The 27,523-nt window shown below is 35.0% G+C and overlaps 1 protein-coding gene across 1 annotated transcript in view; it reads left to right on the forward strand.

The window, feature by feature from the left end:
• The window catches only part of SPAG16 (sperm associated antigen 16), a 920,765-nt gene that overhangs the window by 141,173 nt on the left and 752,069 nt on the right, over positions 1–27,523 (forward strand). The gene's annotated exons all lie outside the window — the stretch shown is intronic.

Here is a 27,523-nt window from a genome sequence, read left to right on the forward strand (position 1 = left end):
ATATCATTTTGGTAAGTTTAGGTAAGTAATATTATTTTCTTACATTTTTTCATATATTCCCAAGTTTATGTCATCGATCTTCAAGAAATTTTAGAGTTGTAAATAATATGTGGCAAACAGTGCAGTTGCTCCTATTGTATTTAACGAGGACAAATGTCTCAGAACAAAATGTTAACCAACTCTAATAATTTACATACATTAACCCGTGGTATTTTTTTTTCTTTTGCAAAGCTTTCTCTGCTCCCAATGACTGGGTGTGTTATTTATTTTCTAAATCCTATGTGTTTGATTATTTCCATGTAGCAATAATATTTATTGTCTATGGAGTGTTCCTTAAGAGTACAGCAGATATGATCTTATCTGCCCGGATCAAAACCAGTAAGTTAACGAATTGAAAGGGTCTGTTAGTAAAGGAAACCATAAAAATGACGCATTCATACCTTAAGTATTCTACTTTGACTTAAAACTGTGCATTTGCCTTCCCATGCCAGTCTTTTGATGTAAGGCCATGGCTTTTTCTTTGATTAAGTGACTGTTGATTGGAATTCTACACCATATTTCTTGCATAAGCTATACCACTAATGTATCATTTACAGTTTCAATTTTGTGATTTCCTTAATCTGGAACAAGAATTTAAGACACTGGGGCGCCTGGGTAGCGCAGTCGTTAAAGCGTCTGCCTTTGGCTCAGGGCGTGATCCCGGCGTACCGGGATCGAGTCCCACATCAGGCTCCTCCGTTGTGAGCCTGCTTCTTCCTCTCCCACTCCCCCTGCTGTGTTCCCTCTCTCGCTGGCTGTCTCTCTGTCACATAAATAAATAAAAATCTTTAAAAAAAAAAAAAAAAAAAAAGAATTTAAGACACTGCGAAGATGATCCTCTCACCTTTCCATAGCATTAATTTAATTTTCATTGACAGCAGTTCTCCTTATCACACTCCTATTTCACTGCACTGATTGATCTTTAATTATATTACAATAGCAAGCACAACTGGCTTATAAGGAGGGTTAGTAACGAACTCCTTGGAACTCTCTGTAATCATGGAGCTTAGCTGGTAGGAGTAGCCTGTGCTGGTCTACCTGGGCATGGTCTGAGAGCTCTAAGCAGTCAAGGTGAAATGAGCACAACTAGTGTGTTTTACTGAGAAAATAAGAAATGCTGGTCAATCCAAAAATCAAGTGGAGGTTAAGGGAAAAATTTCTATTAGATGAAAATGAAGAGAAGATAAGGAGGGAAATATTTAACTTTTAGTAAAAGACAAAAATCTAGATTTCAGCTTTATTTCCAGCCTTTGGAAAGACAGCTGCCCTGGTAACTACTACTGCAACCTAGGGAATAATTTCTGTCACAATCTTCACTAGTTAGCCCATTAAGTGAGAAGACGAACATAATAAGTTAGGCTGTAAAAAACAACAACAACAACAACAACAACAAAACAATCAGTAGTAGAAAGAATAATCACTAATCTTCTAGAGTAACATACCTCAAAGGAAGATTAAGCTGTGACTTTGGGACAACTCATTTAATGAGCCTTTTCTTGCCTGTCTTCATTTCCAGTTTGTCTCAGTTGCTACTTCCTTATAACACCGTTTCTTTATTGTCACATGCTTGCTTCTCTCCCCACTATTTTTTTCTATTTCTTTCTCTATACTCTCATTTTATGCTACTAACCATTAACTAGCCATAATATAATATTCAGTTATAAATTTTTGGTGTTGCGCAAATAATTTCGTGTTCTCTATTAATTTTAAAACCAAATCACTCACTCCCTGACCCCACATACACACATACAAAGGTATGGTACTTTATGGTTCGGTAATAAAATGTTTATTGACCCCTTGATATGTTTCTTTAAGGAATAAAGAAAAGCTTTTGTTTTAAGTAACTATTTATTTGTTTTTGTTTGTCAGTTACCATCAACAAAAATTAAGTTCTTCCTCTGTGGTGTATAGATTTCTTAATCAAAATAACAACAATAATAATGATAATAAAAGAGTATCAGTAATAACAATAACTATCTATAAATGCTAGTATTCAGCTGGTTTATACATGCTTTCTTTAACCGTTGTATTTCTATAGGGCATTTATTATTTTCACACCTCTCTCTCTTTCTCTCTCTCTCTCACACACACACACACACACACACACAAATGAGGCTCAGAGATTTTGAGAGTCATGGAGAAAGAATTTGTATCAGGTCTGGTTAATTCAAAAGCAAACCCCTAAATAGTGAATAAGCCATGCAATTATTTTAAAGAAAAATACTGAGGAAATAGTGTCTATTTTTACAGTCAGGCATACAAGTTTGCCAGTAACATACAACTATATAACATATGAGTTTGGCCAATATCCTTTTCCCCCCTGATAATTGCTTTAAACTTAAATATTAAAATTAATTAGATTGTGTTTATATGCAGAATTTGCTAATTATATGTTCTTTCCTTGGAAAAACCGATTTATTAAAATGTATTTTTACTGTTTTTCTAACAAGGTCAAAATAAAATAAATGCATATTAAATTTCAGATAATTTAAAAATTCTTAATGTCTTACTAGTTTGCATTTTTATAGAGTGCAATTTCATAGGTTGAAGAACCAGAAGGATTTAAATCAGATTAGTTAAGAGAGTTTTTAAGTTCTAATTTAGGTAGATGTCTTTTTCCTACTTTCACAGGATGGTTCCTTTCAGCATAGAAAATGTCCTTCAGTAACGCCTATTAGTTAAGAACACATTTTTTTTCTTGACCAGACACCCCCCCACCACACCTATGCAAACATGTTTCCTCTGAAGCTGCTCTGCTCATTTTCACCAAAAGGGTTGGCAGCAGTGCTGATGGAACTAACAACCTCTACTTGTTCTTTCTGTTCTCCCCTCCAGTGGAGTTTCTTTTCTTCCCTCTGCCCTGAAACTACTTTGTCAGTGGGCTCTTTCAGTACCCACCACCAGTGCCACTTAACTGTTCTTGTTTTCTTTACCTCTAAGGTTCAGTCAGTACAACCTACCACGCCTGCTTTTCCACTCCTGACTCCCATTATTTGTATGGTCCTAGTTTTCCTGCTGACTACCAAGCTGTCCTGCTCAGCATCTTCAGGGGGCTGTTCCTCTTCTGCCAGACTTCTGGTTGATTGATTCTGCCTCCCTCCACTCCTTCCTTGCGCAGCCCTACAGCTTCTTCTTCTCACTGCTACACTTCCCAGGTGGTCTCTCCCAACCTCAGGCTATAAATACTATCCATATTGTAATAACCCCCGTGGTGATAGCACTACCATTGACTTCTCCCCTAAACTTGGGTATCTAATAAATTTCTCCAAATTGTCATGCCCAGAAAGAATTCTTTTTTTTTTTCTGTCAAAAAACCTGGTCTTCTCATCTTCCTCATTTTCGAAAAAACAAAATGTGAACTTCTGTGAATTTACTCAAGCTAAAGGCCTAGGAATCATTGGGATTGTTCATTCTTTCACCCTGCATTTCCCACCATTAAATCTACCAGTAAGTCTGATAGGTGCTTCCTCCAGAATACGTTTACATATTTTCTGTCTCTCGCACTATTGCAAAAGCCTACTAATTCACCGTACCTTACCCTATAATAATTCATTCACTTCATAATAACAAAACAGATCTTTTAAAAATATAAATCAGACCATAAGAGTCCCTGCTTTAAATACAATAATGTCTTCCCCTTATTTTAAAATAAAATCCAAACTTCATCCAGTGGCATACCAGGTTCTACAAGTTGTCTCTTGCCTACCTCTGGCCAGTCGCTCCCTCAGACTCCCTGCTCAGTACCCTCTGCTACCTCAGTCTTCTCACTATTCTGCAAACATGCCACATTTACTCCTGCCCCAAGTCTGTATATTAGTTCTTCCCTCTACTTGGCGTTGTTACGGCTCTCATTTTTGCATGTCTAACTTTCTCATCTCTAATATCTCAGGTCAAATATCACCTACCCAGGAAAGGCAGTTCTTGAAAAATGTAGCTAATACTTCTCTCTTCCCTCCTCCAGTCATGCTCAATCCCATCATTCTACTTTATTTCCATCATGGTTCTCCATAGGCATGCCATACAGCATAAATTTTAAAGTATTTTATAAAAGTAAAAAAAAAAAAGAACATGAAATGTTAGCACTTTTCTAGTTTATGTGTGGTAGAGACTGGCTAGATGCTCACGAACCCAGTTTTCTCTTCCTTGGGCCCATTAGAATATTATATCTCCCAGCCTTCTGACATAAGCTAAGCTGTGTGATACCCATTCTGACCAAAGCCAGTGTACACCACTTCCAGCCCCAGCCCCTAAGGCTTCCACTGGTTTTATGCTGTCTCCATCTTCATTTTCCTAGCTGAAATCAAAGGACTTTGAAGGTGATGAGTCACATGCTAGAAGGAACATGTGTTCTTGAGTCATCTGTTGCTTGGTGAGTTCCCCACCTTCATCAAGCTTTGTCTGTGGTACTGCTTTAATTGCCCTGACCAATGCACTATATTTCTGTGAAAACAGATTCATTAGGCTATGTAAGATGAATGAAATAAAATTTAAAAAGACTGATAGTACTTTAATATTTACTCATTCATTCGATAAAAATTTATTGAGTGTTTGTCAGGCACTATTGTGAGCAATTAACTAAATACACAGAAATCTGTTCCCGGGAAGTTTATATTTGTTGTAAGGAACAGGTAATAAACCAATAATGAACACATCCATGCTACAGTATGTTTGATGGCCATAAGTGCTGGAGAAAACCTAAAGCAGGACACAGGGAAATGGAGTGCAGAGTGGCTTCAGGTTTAAAGAGGGAAGCCGGGGCTGTTCTGAGAAGGTGACATATAATGGAAACCTAAAGTAGGTGAGGAAGCGAGACATATAGAGAACTAAGGATGAAAATTAGAGTTGGGGGAACAGCAAATGCAAAGCCCTTGAGATGGGAACATGTCCAAAATGTTACAACAAGGAGATGAGGATAAACAGAGTAGGTGAGCGTAGAAAAGAGGGGGAGAAAATGAAGTTTAAGTATTTGGGGACCAAAAGGGGTTTGCCTTAAGGGCCTTCTAGATGATAGTAAACAGAACATTGAATTTTATTCTGAGAATGCTAGAAAGCTGTTGGAGGATTTTGAGAAGAATTACCTGATTTGATTTACATATAAGATCATTATGACTGCTGTATGAAAATTAGACTGTCATAGGGGTTAAGGGTAGAAAAAAGCTGGCAGACTGGTTAGAAACTATTTCAATAATCCAAAAGAGTTATGAAGATTTTCTGGGCTAGGATGACAATGGTATAGAGGCTACATGGTAAGATTTTTATTTTTTGATGAGAAAGTCAACAGTATTTTCTGATAAGCTGGATGTGGAGTGGGAGGATTTAAAGATGAGTCCAAGATTTTTGGTCAGAGCCAATGAAGATACAGTGGCCATTAATATTTAAGGGAAAAGCTAAGGGAGAGGAAGCTTTGGAATCTGGAGCTGGGCATTTTATGTTTGGGATGCTTATTAAACTTCCGACTAGGCTTAGATTAGGACGAGACCTCTTAGAGTGTACTGTGAACACAGTCACAACTGTGTGTACCATCTGGCAAGTGGTTAGGTTCATGTCAGTACTATTCCATGCCCTTCCATGGAAGCAGACACCAGAAATAAAGATGAAGTGACTAAATAACTTTTAATGCAAAAGGGGGGCATTTTAGAAGTGTAGTTTTTAAACATGGGTCAATAGAAAGCTTAATTTCTCTTATTGTTTTGGCTATAAGTTATATATGATTATAAGAAACTGCTAGTTATATTTTAAAATGTGAGTTTTCAAATTAAATATTAAATTGTTTTTATAACTATAAATTTAACTAGTATATTATAACATATATTTAAAATAAATTTAAATGGTATTGTAATTGATATGATGTTTATATTCTCCAAACAAGCAAAGAACTTTCAGTTATTTGAAGCTTCAAGGAAATTCTCCTTAGGAAGATAATAATTATATACAGATAAAAATGTGTGTAGTCATTACTTATAAGTAATGTACAGAATAATTTAAAACACTTTTTATACTATGAAGATATATTCTACTGGTTTTGTAGTTTACTATCAACATAATAAGGTATTCAGTTGACTTCCATTAAATAATGATAATATTTATGCCATTACCTTTTAAGAGGGAAGAGGTACATGAATTTACAGTAAATGTAAACATACATTTTAATGACCTGTTTATCTTTTTGGGTGTGTTCCATGAATAAATATATCATCTAATTAGGAGATTAGATTTTCAATTTATTTCAGATTGTCTTTAGTGCCCTTGAGTGTATCTGTCTTTAGCTTTAAACTAACTTTGTTTAGACACTTTGGGTTTGTTGAGCAGCTGTCATCTTCCAGGTGTTCTGATTTGTTTTTTGGGTCAACTTACAGCTAAAATTATGGAAAGGTCTTTTCATTGGTCACAGATGATGCACAAAGCATTTTTAATTCTGGTGTTTCATAGATTCAGAGAGAAGACAGTTGCCCTTCTGGGGCTAAAACAGTTTTTCATTCTGTTTTAATTATCTAGATCCATAGTAATAACCACAGTGACTTACAAGAAGACATTGTTGGACATATTATAATTATATACATCAATTATTTGTAGTGCCAACAATCTCTAAAAATCCCACCTATTAACTAAGGTTAGTAAAAACAAAACTATGCTTGTCTCCCTTAGGACATTCATGTTTCAGCTTTTGGAACAAACAAGTCATTCAGTTTTTGCATAAAACTTTTTCTGGAATATATTATTATCATAAGGCAAGTTAAATTTCCATGAAATGACATTACAGTAATAATATTTCAGTAAATATGGAAACCAAGTCTCATTACACTTTCTCACATAGCTAAATACTGATATTGCCTATTACCTACTGTGTGATAGAAAGGGAAATGAAAGTTAAAAACAAAGGTTAATCTTTGTAATGTAGAATGTCAGGAAGACGGTTTAGAACAAGTATCAGTATAAACGTACCTCTTTATTTTTAACATTTTATTTAGTATTTCAAACTACATTATATTCACACATATACTCATAATTCAGTTTAAATAATTAGAGGTGGCAAGACTTGATGATGTGTGAGTAATCAGTGGTTCCAGCGATTTCTGCTTACTTGGTGGGTTGCCTCACTTAAACTTGCCAAGACCTTATCTTTAAAATTTGATGCATGTGTAATGGTATCTAATAATTTATTTTTTCTTGCTATTCACAATTATATGGTGAATGGGTTGTAAACGTTAGTGCTTGTGCTGATGGGTTTAAATCTTAAATTTAAATTTCAGCAATTTTTTATTTGACCATGACTAGGTTGATATTGTCATATTCATGTTATATTATTACTTTTTTCAATGGTGTTTTACAATCTAAGAGTAAATAATAGAACTTATTAGATTTATGCACCCAACATATTTAACAATATTTATGTTCTGAATTCAACTTTAACTTAAAACTACTGACATTATCTCAAGGTAATGACTGTTAATCAGAGTACCTCATAAAACAGGACATTCCAACTTGCATGTTTTGTGAGCACCTCAAATTTAGCAAGTATCAAAGCCAATTTCCTTTTTCCACCATCCCCTTCCCCTCCACCCTCACCTTCTTCTTTCTTCCATTTTGGTTAGTGACATTATCATCCATATGATCACCTAAGATGATCTGTGAATCTTAAGTCCTTTTTACCACTTACTATTACATTCAGTGAATCACTTAAGACTGTGTATTCTATATCTAAAATGAGTTAACAGCCATTTATTTCAGTCAAAGTCCATCATTTGTCACTAAGCTCCCCTAATAACTTCCTACTAGTCTCTTTACCTCCAATTGTCCCTCCAAATAGAACTTATATCTTCTACTGCCATTATAGTAATCTTTCTAAAAATGGCTTGATATTTTATTTCTGCTTTAAAATCTTTAATTGTATTTTAAGACCTCAAGACATACTTGGCTCTTCCCAATCTAGCTCCAGCCTGTTTTTCTAGCTCTGTTGTACCCCTTGCCTCTATACCACTATGTTCTACACTCAGTGAAATCTTTTCACATGTTCATATCTTGGCTCACATTCCTTTGGCAGGAATGTATGTACCTCTTCTTTTGCTCTTTGCAAATACTCAAGCAACCTAAAAAAATCCCTATCTATAACCAAACCTCCTTTCTGTTCTCTTGATACTCGATACATAATATAAGGGCAAATATGTCCTGCTGAATCTCATGGTGTGTCTATTTCTCCCAACGTCTTATCAAGGACTCTTGAAGACATAGATGATGTCTCATTGTGAATAGAACCAGACATATAGGATGTACATACTATGTGTTGAAGGAATTGAGTGCATGGGTTTTAGTGAAAATAATGTGTGCAGTCATAATTCTCTAGCCAACTTTTAAAAATAGTATCTGCTTATAATCTAGGTATCACCTAATGTCACCTTGTCCTTTAATTTCACTTGAATGTCCAGTGATTTCTGTGAATGCATGTGACCTAAGTTTCCTACTTACAGTCATACTCTGTGCAAGCAGGGAGGATATAAACACCGCTCTCACAGTTCTTAGAGTGACTTAGGTCGTGTACTCACAGCTCAGTTCTCTCACATTTGGTGGGAGGTACAAAAGAGGCCCCTCTAATACAACCTGCTTTATTTGCCTGACGGTTTCCTTGCTCTTGCATGTCTATCTCCTCAGCAGTCAACCTCCCATCCTCATATGTACTTTCTCCTCCCAGTTCCCAGACATCTGATTTTTTAAAAGTATTCCTAATACACTCACTGGATTCTTGACTCTTCTGCTTTTCCCTCACATACTTGGCCTCCTTGATTTACTTCTAAAATCTGACAGCTGAGTAACTTTTAACCCTGACCATGGTGACCCAGAACCTATGCTTTTACCTAGTCATCTCCCAGATCTATTCCTTAGCTGTACAACCTGTTTTTCCAGATTTTTCTCCATTTGAGGAGGGAGGATATTCCTGACAAATCCGAAGAATGTTTTTGTGAAAGAATTGAACAAATATAAATTTAGAATATATTGCCTATTCTTTTTTATAAAAAAAGATTTTATTTATTTATTTGAGAGAGAGTGAGAGAAAGCACAAGGAGGGGAGGGTCAGAGGGAGAAGCAGACTCCCCACTAAGCAGGGGGCCCAACGTGGAACTCGATCCAAGGACTCTGGGATCATGACCTGAGCCTAAGGCAGAGGCTTAATGGACTGAGCTACCCAGGCGCCCTATATCGCCTATTCTTAAATTCTTAAAAAATTCCATGTACTGAGGACTTTTCAATTGATAAAGAATAGTGAGAAGAAATATTAGGCATTTTGGGTATCCCCAACATGTGAATGTCTTAGATATGGGGTAAGGGATAGGAAAAATATAGTCAAAATCTCCTTTCTTTCCCAGTGAGATCATTACTGAGGAGGGGGGGAATTGATTTGGTCAAGACAGAGGACATGATTGGGTCACATTGCTGAAACTTGGAGCTATATGTGAAAGGAGAATAAGTTGTTTTCAGTTGGGACAAACACACCCTTCCCCCTTGATTTTTTTCATTCGTTCAATAATTATATAATAAGTTCCTACCATATATCAGACGCTGTTCTAAACATTGGGAATGAAATGATGAGAGACAGAGAGATTGATTTATTTCCGTGTTTCTATTTATCATTACAGCAGTGAGACCTAGAGACCTAATTATTGACTGTGAGCCTGGAAGAAATAGATGGAAGAGGATTGGTGTTATTTTAGGCATTAGGGCAGCATTGCAGGGAGAAGGACAAAAGGAGTCCAGCTGTCACATGTGGGAATAGAGATTAAATAGGTTGAATTGATTCTGAGTGTTCTTTCTGAATATTTTCTCCAGAGGAAGGTACTGAGTACCCGAGTAAGAATTTGGGCCTTCTAGTTTCCAAACAGCATTAGTTTATCAGAGCAATGTCTGGAAAGTGTGGTGGGATGGGGTAAGAGTAGGGGGACGTATGTTTAAACAGTGTGTGTCAAGCATAATGAGAAATATGATTTATGATATATAATAAAGGCTTTTTCTATATAAATACATGGGTAATCCTAGAGGAGGAGGGGGAGAGACCTTTTCCATAGGGAAAAGGTAACTATAAATCTCTGGTCTCAATATGAAGTTCTAGATTAAATTTTTCAAACGTGGTGTCTGAGGCAGTTCTTGCAACTGCCATTGCTACTGTGTAGGTTTTATCATTTTTATTGTTACGTTAAACCAGATTCATATCAAAGATTTCTCAAGGGGCCTAACAAATTGGTGATAAGCTAGGTAATACTTACCTTGATTTACTAATAATATTGAACATTGAACTAATAATATTGAACACTGAACTAATAATATTGAACTGATAATATCAACTGCATGAGAAATTGTGTTCTAGGAATAGAAAGAACTGATCTGCATTTGCTTTACATTTCTGCTTAAGGAAATGCAAACAACCAACATATCACTTGGTGAAACAAACAATTATATCTATTTCTAAAATTTTCCATCTTTTCTTCCTAATATTCTTTTATTTAAAATATTGTCAGGAACTACCATAATAATGCCAGCAGTTCTCCAGAGGAAGCCAAATGTTCTGTGTATTTAAGCGGGAAGAATGATTGATAAATGACTGTATCACAATTTCTTGGTGGTAATTTTGAGACATTTTTTTTTTCTTTTGGGAAGAGTATACTGCAGTACATTTAAATCTAGTTGTCTAGTATGTAACAGAATATTTTTTCCCCTCTTGTGCTTGGTGGAAAATATACATTTATTTGTATTATTTGTTAGGTATTGAAAATAGATATTGGATTGATTATACTAAATTCTTGTTATTCTAGAAAACTAGTATTACTGATGTCAATTTTTATTGCTATCTTGAGATTTAGCTATTTTTCTTTTAAAAAAGAAACCAACAAGAGAAAAATGATGAAATTTTTTTTTCTGTTAAGGAATTTATTTATTTACTTTTTTTAATGATTTTTTATTATGGTAGTCACCATACAGTACATCCCCGGTTTCCGATGTAAGGTTCGATGATTCATTAGTTGCGTATAACACCCAGTGCACCATGCAATACGTGCCCTCTTTACTACCCATCACTGGTCTATCCCATTCCCCCCCCACCCCGAGGCCCTCAGTTTGTTTCTCATAGTCCATAGTCTCTCATGTTTCATTCCCCCTTCTGATTACCCCCCCTTTCTTTATCCCTTTCTTCTCCTACCGATCTTCCTAGTTCTTATGTTCCATAGATGAGAGAAATCATATGATAGTTGTCTTTCTCTGCTTGACTTATTTCACTTGCATTACCTCCTCCAGTGCCGTCCATGTTGCAGCAAATGTTGAGAACTCGTTCTTTCTGATAGCTGAGTAATATTCCATTGTATTTTTGGACCACAACTTCTTAATCCAGTCATCTGTTGCAGGGCATCTCGGCTCCTTCCACGATTTAGCTATTGTGGACATTGCTGCTATGAACATTGGGGTGCATATGGCCCTTCTCTTTACTACGTCTGTATCTTTGGGGTAAACACCCAGTAGTGCAATGGCTGGATCATAGGGTTGCTCAATTTTTAACTTTTTAAGGGACCTCCACACTGTTTTCCAGAGTGGCTGTACCAACTTGCATTCCCACCAACAATGTAGGAGGGATCCCCTTTCTCCACATCCTCTCCAACAATTGTTGTTTCTTGCCTTGTCTATTTTTGCCATTCTAACTGGCGTAAGGTGGTATCTCAGTGTGGTTTTGATTTGAATTTCCTTGATGGCTAATGATTTTGAACATTTTTTTTAAAGATTTTTTTTATTTATTTGACAGAGATAGAGACAGCCAGCGAGAGAGGGAACACAAGCAGGGGGAGTGGGAGAGGAAGAAGCAGGCTCATAGCGGAGGAGCCTGACGTGGGGCTCGATCCCATAACGCTGGGATCATGCCCTGAGCCGAAGGCAGATGCTTAACCGCTGTGCCACCCAGGCACCCCAGGTTGAAAATTTTTAACTCACAGATTTAGGTACTGGATTAGTCCAAATGAAACGAGGTCTGAAGCTATAAGTGATTTAAGAATTACGTGAATTTACTTTAGTTCAGCTGGATATTTCTAAAGTGACTTTTCATTTAAATAATAACTTTTACCCTGGAGTAATACATAGTAACTAAAATATTTTTTTTTTTGCATTTCAGAAGTTTTACCTTTTATACAAGGAGCCATGGTAAATAATTTATATTGATTACCTTACTGCAAAGTCATTTAGCTCAAAGTCTACACTTAAAAATAATAGGGTTAATAAAATAATGACTTATGAACTAATCTCTCTTTACTATAGATCTGCTAACATTTGTTCTTAAATCTTGGATGCTGCCCATACAACAATACTCACAGTGAACATCTATTGAGAAGTTGAGCCAATCACAGTATTAAAGGCTTCTCACATATTGTCTCAATTGATCCACATTAAAATTCCTTAATATGGCACTTGTTACTTACCTATTTTACAGAGGAGGAATCTGAGATGTCAGAATGTTTGGTACCTTACTCTTCACTGTTGCTGTGTGTTTGTTTCATCTGTATTCATGATTTCTGTGAAACTTTTATTGTTGTTGAAAAGCATAAACTTAGGGAAGCACTACAAGTTACTGGTTAAGATTACAAAGGCTAGTGCTAGCTGGCCTATGTTTAAATTGTGGTTCTAGTACATGCTAGTAATCCTGTGACCTTGAGCAAGTTACTTAACCTATTTATTTCTATTTCTTTGCAGTAGCCCTATGACCTTGGACAAGTTTTTTAACCTCTATTTACTTCTAATCTAAAAAAAATTGAGTATTATTATTATACCCTATGCCACAGGGCTGTTATGATGTTTAAATGAATTAATATTTGTAAATAACTCAGGACATTGCAAATTCTAAATGTTACTTAATAATAAATAGCTTAAAGATCTAAGAAGAGTGGCTATTAGGAAATTACTGAAGGTAGAACAAATTTTATAAATTTCGGTAAGGAATACTCTATATTTCAAGATGGCAGTTTTCTGGGTTTATTGAGGAATTTAGTAATATGAGGATTGACTTAAAAAATATTTTTTTAGATTGTTTTATCTCAGTGGTTTAAGGAATTAAGAAATATCATGATCTTACCCAAACCTAGTGGAATAAAAGTATACGTTTACTTACACTCTGCATTGTCAAAAATTATTGAAAGGAGTTAAAATACATTTAATATGGCAATTAGTAAAATAAAATAATTAGTTAAAAACATTTTAAAAAGTAAAAGTTGGAAAGACAGTTTTTTGTTCTTTAGGAAAAACTCAGTTTTTCCTTCTTATGTAACAAGAAACCCAGTTCTTTCTACCATATATTTCTTCCCTACTGTGTTTCTTCCCCATGTGTCTCCTTTACCTTTACAGAGAATACTTCACTTCTGGCAGTTCTGTCCACATATTGTGTGGAGGTTTTTCCCCCACACCAGGCAATTCTCTGTGATACCAGATGGCTGTCCTACTTCACCTCAGTTCTGATGCTATCTACTTGGCTATAGTATCAGATTCCACAGGGTGATACTTCAGTCCTGCGAGACTGTTTTCCTCAGTCCCCCACACCTACCCCACTCCCCACTTCAGACACCAGTCACAAGGCCAGATTATTTGCCTATACTTTGACTGGCTCACGTTCAATTAATTTGCTAGAATGGCTTACAGAACTCAGGGAAATACTTATATTTACCAGTTTATTAAAGGATATGATAAAGGATACAAATAAACATCCAGATGAAGAGATATATAAGGCCAGGTATGGGAGGGTTCTGGGATAACATTCTGTCCCCATAGACTTGGGGTGCATCACCTTCCCAGCATGGGGAGGTGGTCACCAACCTGGGAACTCTCTGAACTCTAAACTTGTAGGATTTTCTGAGGGCTTCATCACATGGGATGAAGTAACCCCATTTTCATCTTCTCTCTCTTCTCAAGAGAATAGGGGCTGGGGCTAAATATCCCAAGCTTCTAATTATGGGTTGGCCTTTCAGATGACCAGCCCTCGCCTAGAAGCCATCCAGGAGCCCAGAATTGTGTCATTGGAATAAAAGACTGCTATCACCCAGGAACATGTGTTCCTTGTGTCAGGAACTGGGGTCAAACACCAAATATTAGAACAAAAGATACTCTTAGTATTCTTATCACATAGGAATTTCCAAGGCTTTTAGGAGCTCTGTGCTAGGAGCCAGGGACAGAGAACAATATATATTTTCTATTGTCTCACAATTATACAAAATCCATATCAAGTGATACTAACCATTTTCTGTAGATAGACCATAATTTTGACTTGATGTTTTTAACAGTCACCCATTTAAGGAAAGAAGAAAAGTTCCACTACTATTACATTCTCACCTTTAGAATCTCAGGAAAAGAAGACATTGAGTGGGAAATTCAGCCTTTATTCTTAAGTTATAGGTTAGCTCTTATTAAAGAATCGGTTCCCATTAGGAGCCACCTGCCCTAGAGTTGACAAACCTGGTTTCTCCTGTCTGGGGAAGATCCCACCTAGCCTCTCTAATTTGATTCTGGTTGCATCTCTCCATTCTAAGGGACCTTCAAAGAGTACCCATTGTCCACAGCAAAAAAAGTTTAAAGAGGTATTAAATTAAAAACCTAAAAGAAGAAGCCATAAAATATAAAAGTTGGACTAGAAGGTTAAAAATAAAAATGATAAAAATGGCTTTCAGTGTAAAATTGAAGACAATTAGAGGTGTTTTCTTTATGTGTTTTCCTTTATAGGTTTTTCTTTATGCCTTATAAACAATATATGTTAGGTAAAGATAAAGAAAATCAGGTGGAAATAGGGAGATTAAAGATAAAAGATACAGTGAACCAGTTGAAGTTGGGGAAAGAAGTAATTTAAAACAACCAGTGAAAATCAAAGCAATTGGAAATACTAAAAATAAATAATAAATAAATAAATAAATAAATAAATAAATAAATAAATAAATAAATAAATAAAAAGGCAAGCTGCTGGTGGGTGATAAAATTGTACACTCTATAAAGATGTAAGAAAACAAGGTTGAAAAATGGGGGAAAATGGTGAGTGTATAAAAATTCCAAGTTATAGGCCAGTGAAGTTGAATCATAGCTAAATGTCCCTATGGAGATGTTCAAGATTCACATCTCTATAAGAGCCTGTGCATGAACCGCCCTTTTACTTCACCCTGACCATTTATCAGTGAGACACAGACTTGTCCTTGTTGGCAAAAAATTCAGACCCTTTGGACATGTCCACAGCAATGTGCTCACTGTCCTGCAGTCTTTTGGCCTCAGACTTGCTCCACTGCCTAGATAGATACTGATTTCCATTCAAAGAAGAACATTTAAGCCCTGGTATGCATTTAAAATATCATTTGTATCATCAACATTTCAGAATTCCTTACTATTTATAGCAGCAAGTGTTTTGTATAAACATAAGTATATCTTTCTGTTTGACAACTGTGGCCTTTGTCACCTGGACAATATAGATTCTGTATATTGGAGAATTAGATTAATTAAAGAGTGTTATACAAATGGAGGGGAGGTATCAATTTCGAATGTACAATGTCAAAACTACTAGCTGCAATTGAAATGAGATTTATGTGTGAACAACATTTTCTTATTGAATTTATACACACATGTAATTTCTTTTTCCACTTTTAAGTTATTGGAAGAGTTGAGTAAAATTCTGCTATGCTATATCTCAATCATTTCATTCTATATGACTTGATCACATAAATGTGTTTTATTGCTCTTTTTTGTATTTTGAAAGGTAGTATAGTTAGAATATTGGTTATTGACAATATGGATTTGTCAACAATAGTGTGTTATGTATTATGTAAAATATAAAGTAGTGCTTATTTGGTTAGAGTGAAGGAGTTAGTGATAATAATGACAGTTTCTAATTGCAGGAGAAATCACTATGTATTACATACTTACATATGACCTTTGGCAACTTTGTAAGTTTAGATGGGATGTTTAGTTAGGTGTGTGTATATATATATATATATATATATATATATATATATATATATATATATGTATATGTATATGTATATGTATATGTATATATATATATTAGTGGAAAGAGCTTTTTATTTTTTTGTTTTCTTATTCTGAGAATAATACATGTTTCCCCTTGATCCACCCCTCAAATATCAAAACAGATAAGCACTACTAACACTTTAGGTAACTACTATTCCTTTAGAAATGCTTTGAAAGCTCTATCCCCTTCCCTCTCTCATCCCCCATCCCCATTTAGAATCATTTTATAAAAACAGTTCTAGAACTTGCTTTATGCAGTAAAGACAGTGTGTATATCCTTGTATATTAACTATTCCATCCTTGTTTATATATACAATTAGTATTGATACCTCAACGTATAATAATTAATTATTTAATCATTTTATTATTTTATAAATAGCCCCACTATGATTATATTCTGCATAGATCTTTGTATACTTATTTGTTTTATTTGAATTTTTTATTATTTATACTTTGCATTTTTATATCTATGTTAGTTATTTATGAATGCAGTATATATTTGGCATTAAATTATATTATAGAATTAAGCTAGAACCTATTTCTATGAGTTTTCTTTTACTACTCATCTTTTACTTTTTTTCTTTACTACTCAAGAACTAAGGGATACTAGGGGCGCTTGAGTGGCTCAGTCACCTAAGTGTCTGCCTTCGGCCCAGGTCATGATCTTGGGGTCCTGGGATTGAGTCCTGCATTGGGCTCCCCACTCACTGGGGAGTCTGCTTAGCTCTCTCCTTCTGCCCCTCCCCACTGCTTGTACTCTCTCTCTCTCAAATAAATAAAATCTTTTTTAAAAAGAATTAAGGATACTAGAAAAGAAACTAGTTAGTTATTGATGCAATAATAAACATTTTTTTGTCTTAAAATATGAAAATTAAGTTTTCTTGCTTTTAAAGTGAAAATACGTTACTTCTTCCTTAATTTTCTCCTATGACTTTTTCACTCATGGACGGATTGATCTCCCTGCAAGGTCACTCAAACTCATGATAATTAGAAACCCTCCCCATAATACCTCCTGCCCTTATCTCAGCTCTTCCTGCACTGGGGCTTATTAAATATCTTTCCTGATGGCCATTTTAGAGACTTTTTATCACCTGAGCCATGCTATGATACCATCTGCTACCAGTGTAAGTTGGGACACTTTATGTTGAGAGTGACTGAATATACAATATTAATTGGCTAAAAGATGAAAGGAAATACTGGTCAATTAACTGAAAAGGTCAGAAGTAGGAGTAGCTTCAGATCAAGCTTGATTCACTGTTTTAAAAACATCACTAAGAGTCTGATTTCACTGTTCTTCTATTCTGTCTTTTGTATCAGCATTACCCTCAGGCTGCAAGCTCTTCTTTCATGGTAGCAAAATGGCTGAAGCAGTTCTAGATTTCATATTCTTTCACAACACCATCCAGAGATACAGAGAGTATCTTTCCATGCCCTCAAAGAAAGAGAATGAAAGTTCTTTTTCCTTATAAATATAGGCAAATACCTCTTTGTGTTTAATTGACAGATTAGATTAAGTGTCATTCCAGAGTTGAAAGCTATGATCAGGGAGAATGACCACTCTCTTGACATAAAACAATTAAGACCTAGAGTTGTACATGATAATAGAAGGAGGACAGTTCCTAAAAACAAACAAACAAACAAACAAACAAACAAACAAACAGGCCTGGGTATTGTTGCTAGAGACATTAGGAATGGATATGAAACAAGTATCCACTCCAGTATGCAGGTTTCTGTTTCTGCTAGGTATACCTGATAATCAGACAATGCTAACCAGTCCTTTTCCCCAAGTTGTAGTATATTCTCATGTGTTTCAACTGGTGTCTCTGAATGTTTGCTCTGTTATTTGTTTTGAAGGTCCTGTTTGTAATATTTAGGATTGTATAGTAACAAATAAACAAAAGCACAGGTATTAGGCATTCAGCCCTTTATTTGGCAACATTTATGTGCTGAGGACATTGTGCTATGTCTTGGACAGATCAAGCAAAAGAAAACACTTTTCAGGATGGCAAGATGGTAAGGATTAAATGAAATGATTTACATAGTACTACATGACATGATTCCTGGGCGTGGTGTGTGCTCAATAGATGTTGGTCTTTTATTTCTCCCCATTTGCAGTCTCCCTCTTCTTCCTCTGGCTGGTTTCCCTATTCTCCTCTTATCAGTCCTTCTCTCACCAATGTAGTGACCTGAGATAGTGCTTTTATTACCTATGAGTACATCTTTAAAATGTTTCTTAACTACTAATTTGGACCTGTGAGTATTGCTGTACCTGTTGAAACTCATCTGTGATTTCTGGTGCTGTTCGGAGATTGAGTTAATTTATGGATATTATGACTTGCTTTCCCAACTGAATCTCTATTGCAATATGCTTAAGCTCTAACCTGTGTGATTCTAAAAGGCAAGTATTTCTTCAGCTCTGACCATTCTCTATTCCTTCATTTCCTCTAAGTAAACAGCCATGAATCAACAGTGTATTGTCAGAGATGACAATTTTAGATAGAGAAGTAGATTACTCATTTGACTGGAACAAGATCTTCAGCTACAATAAATTACTTACATGTTAAACTTATTAAGTGGAAACAGTATTCATCACAATGTGAACTTTTCTCTTTTAGTTTAAATGATAAGTAAAAGTAATAATTAGAAGTCCTATAGCCTTTGACTGACTAATGTTGATATTTTCTATAAATATTTCTGAGTGCAATAGTCAAAATAACTTACCATATCATAAATATGTTTCATAAATAAGTCTGAGAGATTCACTATGACTTATTAAACCTTTGCCTGAAATCTTTAGTATACTTAGAATTAAGATAAAAAATAGAGGAGAAAAAGAAATGAACAACTGTACCAAAGATAGAGATGATACATATTTTCCCTTTAATGGCTTGTGGTTTTCTATTGGATTATAACTAAATAATGTTAAATAGATTTGCATGTGTAGCGGATTGGAATAACAGCATGTTTTAGATACTGATGATACAAGTATACCCTTATTTTCAGAAAAGTTACATGCTTTTTGTTATATTATCCTCTATAAAATGTCAAGATGGGTTGTTGTGGTACATTTCTTTGAGGGCAAAGTTTGGGTGGAGGTGGTCAATGTGATGTGAGTTATAGGTGCCTGTGAAATATTAAACTGGTATGAATCTGGGGTTCAGAGGTAAGACTAGGCTGAAGGTTAGCAAGTGATTCATCTTCATATATGTGACAGTAATTCATAGAGATGGAGGAAGTGTTTGAGGGAAAGAGTAAAAAGAGTAGAAGACCTTGAAATGAGGGTTGAAGGATAGTTAAATGAGCTTGAAAAAAGAAAGTAAAAGAGAAGGCAGAGAATAGGAGTGGATTCCGAAAGCAATATGTTATGGAAAACTGACTGGAAGATGTGGCTAACAATCTTGAATGCCACTGAGAGGTCATGTCAATGTGGTTAAAAAAATATCCGAAATATTACTACAAGTCACTAAAAATATTACTGAGTCACATTTTCATGGAGATAACAGCAAAATGAAATTGGGCTTCATTAACTATTAATTAGAAATGAAAAAACAGGGGCTCTTGGGTGGCTCAGTCGTTATGCGTCTGCCTTCAGCTCAGGTCATGATCCCAGCATTCTGGGATCAAGCCCTGCATCGGGCTCCCTGCTCAGTGGGAAGCCTGCTTCTGCTTCCCCCTTTCCCCCTGCTTGTGTTCCCTCTCTCGCTGCCTCTTTCTCTGTCAGATAAATAAATAAAATCTTAAAAAAAAAAAAAGAAATGAAAAAACAGATACAATGAACACAGTCAGTTACTTCTAAAATATTGCTTTGGAAGAGTATAAAAATAGGAGATAGTAAAGTAGTTGTAGGGGGAATAGGATTGGATAAAGTTCTTAGTTGTTTGATAGGAGAAACTTGAATGTACGTACAAGCTAAATGGAAGCATCCATTATAGTGGATGGAAGTTGAATATACAAGAGAGAAAAGGAATATTCAAAGTTTAAGTTTTATGTGAGGAACAAGGATGGAAGGAATTTAAAGTATAGGTGGAGGGATGCTAACAATGTGAAGACATTGTACAAATAAATAAAGAGACAACACCTGAATGGAAAGAGGTTAAAGACCTACCTGTCTCTTATGTAAGAAAACAAATGCAAACAGCCAATTAGCAAGTGAAAATGTACTTACTGTATTTAATATAAGAAATACAAACTAGGGTATTTTAGAATTATTTTTAATAATTGATGATGTAGTACTCTCATATTATGTTTGTGTTTTAATTTGTTCAGCTTTTCTGGTGGGACCATTTGACTGTTTTTATACGTATGTAATATATGGCATATCAGATAGGTATAGAAATCTAAAATAGAAACAGAAGGAAAACTTCCAAACTCATTTTATGAGACCAGCATTACCCTGATCCCAAAACCAGGGAAAGACCCCATCAAAAAGAATAATTACAGACTAATATCCCTAATGAACAGGGATGCCAAAATACTCAACAAGATTCTAGCCAATGGGATCTAACAGTATGTAAAAGGGATTATCGATCACAACCATGTGGGATTTATTCCTGGGATGCAAGAATGGTTCAACATTTGCAAATCAATCAATGTGATAGAGCACATTAATAAAAGAAAAGACAAGAACCACATGATCCTCTCATTTGATACAGAAAAAGCATTTGACAAAATAGAGTATCCTTTCCTGATTGAAACTCTTTAGAACATAGGGATAAAGGGAACATCTCTCAGTATCATAAAAGCCATCTACAAGAAGCCCACAGCGAATATCATTCTCAATGGGGAAAAACTGAGAGCTTTTCCCTTAAGGTCAAGAACATGACAGGGATGCCCACTCTCACCACTTTTGTTGAACATAGTACTAGAAGTCCTAGCATCAGCAATCAGACAACAAAAATAAATAAAAGGCATTCAAATTGGCAAAGAAGAAGTCAAATTCTCTCTCTTTGCAGATGACATGATACATTATGTGGAAAACCCAAAAGACTCCACTCTCAAATTACTAGAACTCATACAGTAATTCAGCAACGTGACAGGATACAAAATCAATGCACAAGAATCAGTTGCATTTCTATACACTAATAATGTGACGAAGAAACAGAAATTAAGGAATCAATTCCATTTACAATATCACCAAAAACCATAAGATACCTAGGAATAAACCCAACCAAAGAGGTAAAGGATCTATACTCTAGAAACTACAGAACACTTGTGAAAGAAATCGAGGAAGACACAAAGAGATGGGAAAACTTTCCATGCTCATGGATTGGAAGAATAAACACTGTTAAACTGTCTGTGCTGCCCAGAGCAATCTACACTTTCAGTGCAATCACTATGAAAATGCCATCGACATTTTTCACAGAGCTGGAACAAACAATCCTAAAATTTGTACGGAACCAGAAAAGACCCTGAATTGCCAGGGGATTGTTGAAAAAGAAAACCAAAGCTGGGGGCATCACAGTGCCTGACTTCAAGCTATATTACAAAGCTGTCATCATCAAGATAGCGTGGTATCGGCACAAAAACAGATGGGACAGAATAGAGACCGCAGAAATGGACCTTCAACTCTATGGTCAACTAATCTTCAACAAATCAGGAAAGAACATCCCATGGAAAAAAGACAGTCTCTTCAATAAATGATGCTAGGAAAATTGGACAGCCATGTGCAGAAGAATGAAACTGGACCATTCTCTTACACCATACACTAAGATAAACTCAAAATGGATGAAAGACCTCAATGTGAGACAGGAATCCATCAAAATCCTAGAGGAGAACATAGGCAGTAACCTCTTTGACATCAGCCACAGCGACGCCTTTCAAGACACGTCTCTAAAGGTAAGGGAAGCAAAAGCAAAAATGAACTTTTGGAACTTCATTAAGATAAAAAGCCTTTTGCCCAGTCATGAAACTACGAGGCAACTCACAGGATGGGAGAAGATATTTGCAAATGACATTAGAGATAAAGGGCTGGTATCCAAGATCTATAAAGAACTTTTCAAACTCAACACCCAAAAAAGAGATAATCCAAACAAGACATACAAAAGACATACAGACACATGACAAACTGTTCAACATCATTAGCCATCAGGGAAATACAAATCAAAACCAAAATGAGATACCACCTTATACCAGTTAGAATGGCAAAAATTAACAAGACAGGAAACAAAGTGTTAACATGGATGTGAAGAAAGGGGAACCCCTCTTACACTGTTGGTGAGAATGCAAGCTGGTACAGCCACTCTGGAAAACAGTATGGAGGTTCCTCAGGATGTTGAAATAGAGCTACCCTATGACCTAACAATTGCATTGCTAGGTATTTACCCCAAAGATACAGATGTATGAAAAGAAGGGGCATATGAACCCCAGTGTTCATAGCAGCAATGTCCACAATAGCCAAACTGTGAAAGGAGTTGAGATACCCTTCAACAGATGAATGGATAAAGAAGATGTTGTACATATATAAAATGGAATATTACTCAGCCATCAGAAAGGATGAATACCCACTATTTGCATCAACATGGATGGAACTGGAGTGGATTATGCTAAATGAAATAAGTCAAACAGAGAAATACAATTTTCATATGGTTTCACTCATATGTGGAACATAAGGAATAGTGTGGAGGACCACAGGGGAAGGGAGAAAAAACTGAATGGGAAGAAATCAGAAAGGGAAACAAACCATGAGAGACTCTGGACTCCGGGAACCAAACTGAGAGTTACAGAAGCGGGGGAGGGAATTGGGTAACTGGGTGGTGGGTATTAAGGAAGGCACGTGTGGTGATGAGCCTTGGGTATTATATGCAACTAATGAATCATTGAACACTACATCAAAAACTAATGATGTACTATATGCTGGCTAATTAAACATAATAATAAGAAAATAATTAAAAAATTGAAAACAAAAGAAGATAAAGAAATCTATGAAGTCATTTTATGAGGAAGATATGAGGCAAAATAAAATGTGACAAGTAACATTATTTATTTATAGAAATCACCTGAAGTATTTCATTACCTAAGAATTAAAAATACTTAACTCCAGTGATCTTCTGGAGAAATTTGACTGGTTTGTATTTAAATTAAGAACTAAGAAATTTTATTGTATTTAGTCTGAAATAAATATGTTTTAAGAAAAATAATCTGCATAGTGTTTAAAAAGGTTTATCCAAATAGTGAATTGAACTAAGTAGCTCTAAAAAATTGTAAAAGGGAAGTGTCTTAGCCTACAAACACAGAATTTGTTTTTATGTAGTGCTGTAGTAGTAATTGATGCATCAATCAATAAATCTTCGGATAGTTATTATTAAGATTTAAGATATAGTAGATACCTTATTCTAATTCTGTGCTCAACATCTTATTTTATGTTCATTAAATATTTGATGGTGAGGAGAAAATGTACTGAGTTCTGGTATTCACTGTGCTTCAAAGCTTTGTTGCTTCTGTAAATTAATAAATATATGTATATATTACAGTGTTTATGAGCTGGGTAATGTAGATACTACATTGACAACTGTCTTTCTCAGCTAAAAAAAACTGCAGTCTAAAGTTGGAGTCTGATGTCAGAGCATCTCTACATTGTGAGCCTTTGTGCACCTATCTAGCTGGCTAGCTTTCTTTTTACCCAAAGGCATGCTGTCTGGCTCATTCTGTGCCTTAAAAAAAAAAAAAAGTTTTAACGGTCTTAAAAACTTCCCTACTTTTTCTCTCATTGATTTAGTGTATAAGAATTTATTCAAGAGATTCACACACATACATTGGTAAAAGATGATCATAAGATATTATGTTTAATTGAAAAATATTAGACAGCAACTCATATATTCAATAGTAGTAAATTGGTTAAATGTTGTTTTAAAGAAATTTTTAAGGAAATGGGAAAACACCTGTGGTATATTGCTACATGACAAAGTTGTTTTAATAAGGAGTATATTCATTATGCTACCAATTTTGTAAAAGATAGACAATGTGTATTTATGTCTATACATATACATATATATGTATGCATATATGCATCATCCATTCTCTATCCATCTATCAATAGAAGCGTAAACACCAGCATATTAATAATGGTTCTCTTGATAGTAGAACATTTATTTATCATCAATATGCCAATTTTATTATAATTTGAAGCCAATAAAATGCCAGTTTGTTTTTTGTTTAATTTTATGTGTCATGACCATAAAATGAATTAAAACAAAAGTATCTGTTTTTGTTGTTGTTGTTAGGAACAGTTTTTTAAAGGACTTTAAAAAGCAGTATTTTTGTTGACTTGATAAATGATTTTTATTGGTCCCTGAAAAATTTGGACATCCCTCCTATAGCGCTTTACAAAAGCTGACATCTTAATTATTCTCATATAATGTCAAACACTTCCTAGAGATTTCTGGTCTCTCTGTAATAGCACTAAGATTCTAGCGGAGTCAATGGTGATTTAATGCTCGACCATAGCCAAAGGACACAGGTACAGTTTGACTTGGTTTTATCCTATTTTGTTTAGGCATGATGGTCACATATATTACTGCAATAGGTTGCCACCTCTTAGGTATACTATGCCCTTTAAAGTTGGATTGTGATTCTTCAAAGTTGGTGAAAGTAGTGTCATGGGTTCTGTTGTTATACTGCCTGGACTTTACCACTTGCTTTTGGTATGTATTATGTTGTTTAGGCTGCCACAACAAAATGCCATAGCCTGGGGACTTAAACAACAGAAATTTATTTCTCACAGTTGGAGAGACTAAAAGTCCACTAAGTTCAGAGTTCTAACAGGGTTCAGTTTTTCGGTAGGACTCTCTTCCTGACTTGCAGATGGCCACGTTCTTGCTAAGTACTCACATGGCATTTCTTCCATGCATGTACACAAGGAGAGAGAAAGAGCTCTCTGGTGTCTCTTCTTATAAGGATACTAATAATACTGGATCAGGGCCCCACCCTTATGACTTCGTTTAACCTTAGTTACTTTTGTAAAGACCCTATCTTCAAATATAGTTATATTGGAGGTTAGGGCTTCAAAGTATAAACTTTGAAGGTTCACAAACATTCAGTCCATAACACTGTACAGCCTCTGATGAAGGCTGAATTTCACTCAGGCATGATTTTCTCACCCAACAAGTGGTCTTGAACATAAAACACCAACTTTACGGAAGTATGTGTGAATTAGTGAGAAATATATTATATGTCATATAGTAAGCACTTAAAACAATATGCTTATGTGTATCTAGCTATGATTAAGAAGTAATGTTGCTTATATTCCTAATAATTGAATATATTTTTAATCCTAAAGCTCATGTATAATTTGTTTTATTGAAACCAAAGTTTAAAATACTTCCTTTCTTATTTAGTGATGTTTAAATTGCCATGCAAATAAGTTTGGTTTATAAGAATCTCTCGATCCTAATGATTGCATTTTAATTTTAATTTTTAAATTTATTTGAAAAAATTGCTTTTAATTGTTAAAATGTAAAATAAGTAATAAATTGTGTATGGGTATGTGAACATGTGAGTGTAAGGATTAATAAAACTTAATTTTTTTCCCCATCTTACCCATCACTCCAGGTTCATCTTAAGTGTCACTACCTCAGACAGAGCTTCCCTGATCCACAAGAAAATAATCCACATTATTTTCTTGTAAACCTCAAAACTCAACTAATTTTTAATAATTTGTCTCCTTCACACAGAGGTATCCTATTTGATATTCAGAAGTTTACGCATTGACTTATATTCAGACTGACTGAAGAGAACATTTTCATATGATGTTATTAACTTTTCATGTCAACTAAATGAGGGTAGATATCTCAGGTAGGGGTCTGGATTTCTTGAGCAGGAATGAATTTCAAATGCCACCGCTTTTGAAATATCAATGAAAACACTAATATAGTTTGAAAGGCAGTTTGAGAGAAAATACCATTGTTTCCAGATTTGGAAAATATATAAAGATAAATAAATTGCTTAGTGTCTTCTTGAACTATAATTCTGCATTTTTGGTAGTAGTGTTTTGAAATAAATTGGTTCTAAAAGCAAAATTTGATTTAAGAAAATAAATGTTAGATTCTTATATTGCATAGTTATTATTTTATTTATTATTTCATTTTTCTTTAACCCTGAAGCATGTTGGAAAGGATTGTTGCAGCTTAAAAAGGACACAATGAGTTTTTCTATGAGATTCCTTATTCTTGATATAACAATACCTTTCTGACATTATATTTCAAATTACAATTTTTTTACCATCAAACTTAAGTGTTTCTGATGATACTTCCTATCTTTCAAAAGTATAGTATTATATTTCCTTTAGGTCTCAGATTCATTCTCGTCTCATCTTTGATATAAAGTAATAGTTTACAGCTATGTATAACATAGAAGACTAATATACAAATGACAAAATATAAAATTATAGTGTTTTTTCCTAAACTCTTATTTTTTTTAGAATATTTGTACTCACAACACTTTGATTCTAAGCTTTGTTTTCTTTGTGAAGTCCGACAAAACATAATTATAGGTGTGTAATTTTTCCCCTTTAGGAGAAAAATGAAATAAAATATTACATTCTTGTTTTATGGAAGTGCAGATTGTATTTTAGCTTTACTAGCTAAGATGGTTATTATTGTATAAAAGTTAGAGTCTGTTATTGCAGTGATGAAATAATTTTTCAGTGGCGCTGAAAGTTAATGATATATAGAAATGCATATAAAGGGGAAAGATGGTAACTTAAATAACAAACTAGACTTTTGGATAAGGTCTAATATAAATTTAATGATTCTACCCCAAATATGTAGCATGAAAAATGAAATTAAACAGAGAGTGAGCATAAGAGAGAGAGAGACAGACAGACAGACTCTAAATAAGGTAAACTTCACTTTCAAATTATATTGCAAGAACAGGTTGTTCTCTGAATTCAAGCTCCAAGGCCCTAAACCTATTAGGTCATGTGAGAGAACTGCTTAATATATAATTAATGAAAAAAAGGATCAAGGGTTGAGAGCTGTTGTTGAGCATCTCCTGGCATAAAGTTTGTATGAATTGGCATTTTAATCTGTAGTTCTAGAAATTCTGATGGAAGGGAGAACTGCCCTTGGATGTGAGTGTAAGAAGGATGGGTTTGGCTATATAAACCAAAGGGGGACAAGTCTAGTATTAGGCAGGCAAGGTTGACTCCAGACTATTGTCCCTCACTGTTTTACCAAATACCACCAGGATTTTTCAGAAGTATCATTCCCTCCTGCTGGACCCTCTTCAGGGATTCCTTGTGTTTGGTGGGACCTGGAAAATTTAACCTCCATTGCCTTTAAAGGGATGACCAACACACATCCCTAGTCTTTATGGCTAGCACTTCGTTGCCCATCAAGACTTGAAATAGCCCCATACTGCTACTGGTAATTCCCAATATTTTCAGCATTTCTCTTTCCATCTGCTTTAGTTATATCAGTTAGGGTATCTTTGGAGCCCTCAGAATGCTCCTGGAACCTGTTAAGGTTGGTTAATG

Source organism: Ursus americanus, chromosome 1 (genome assembly GCF_024610735.1).
Source record: "Ursus americanus isolate L20-20 chromosome 1, mUrsAme1.1.p, whole genome shotgun sequence".
Classification (NCBI taxonomy): domain Eukaryota; kingdom Metazoa; phylum Chordata; class Mammalia; order Carnivora; family Ursidae; genus Ursus; species Ursus americanus.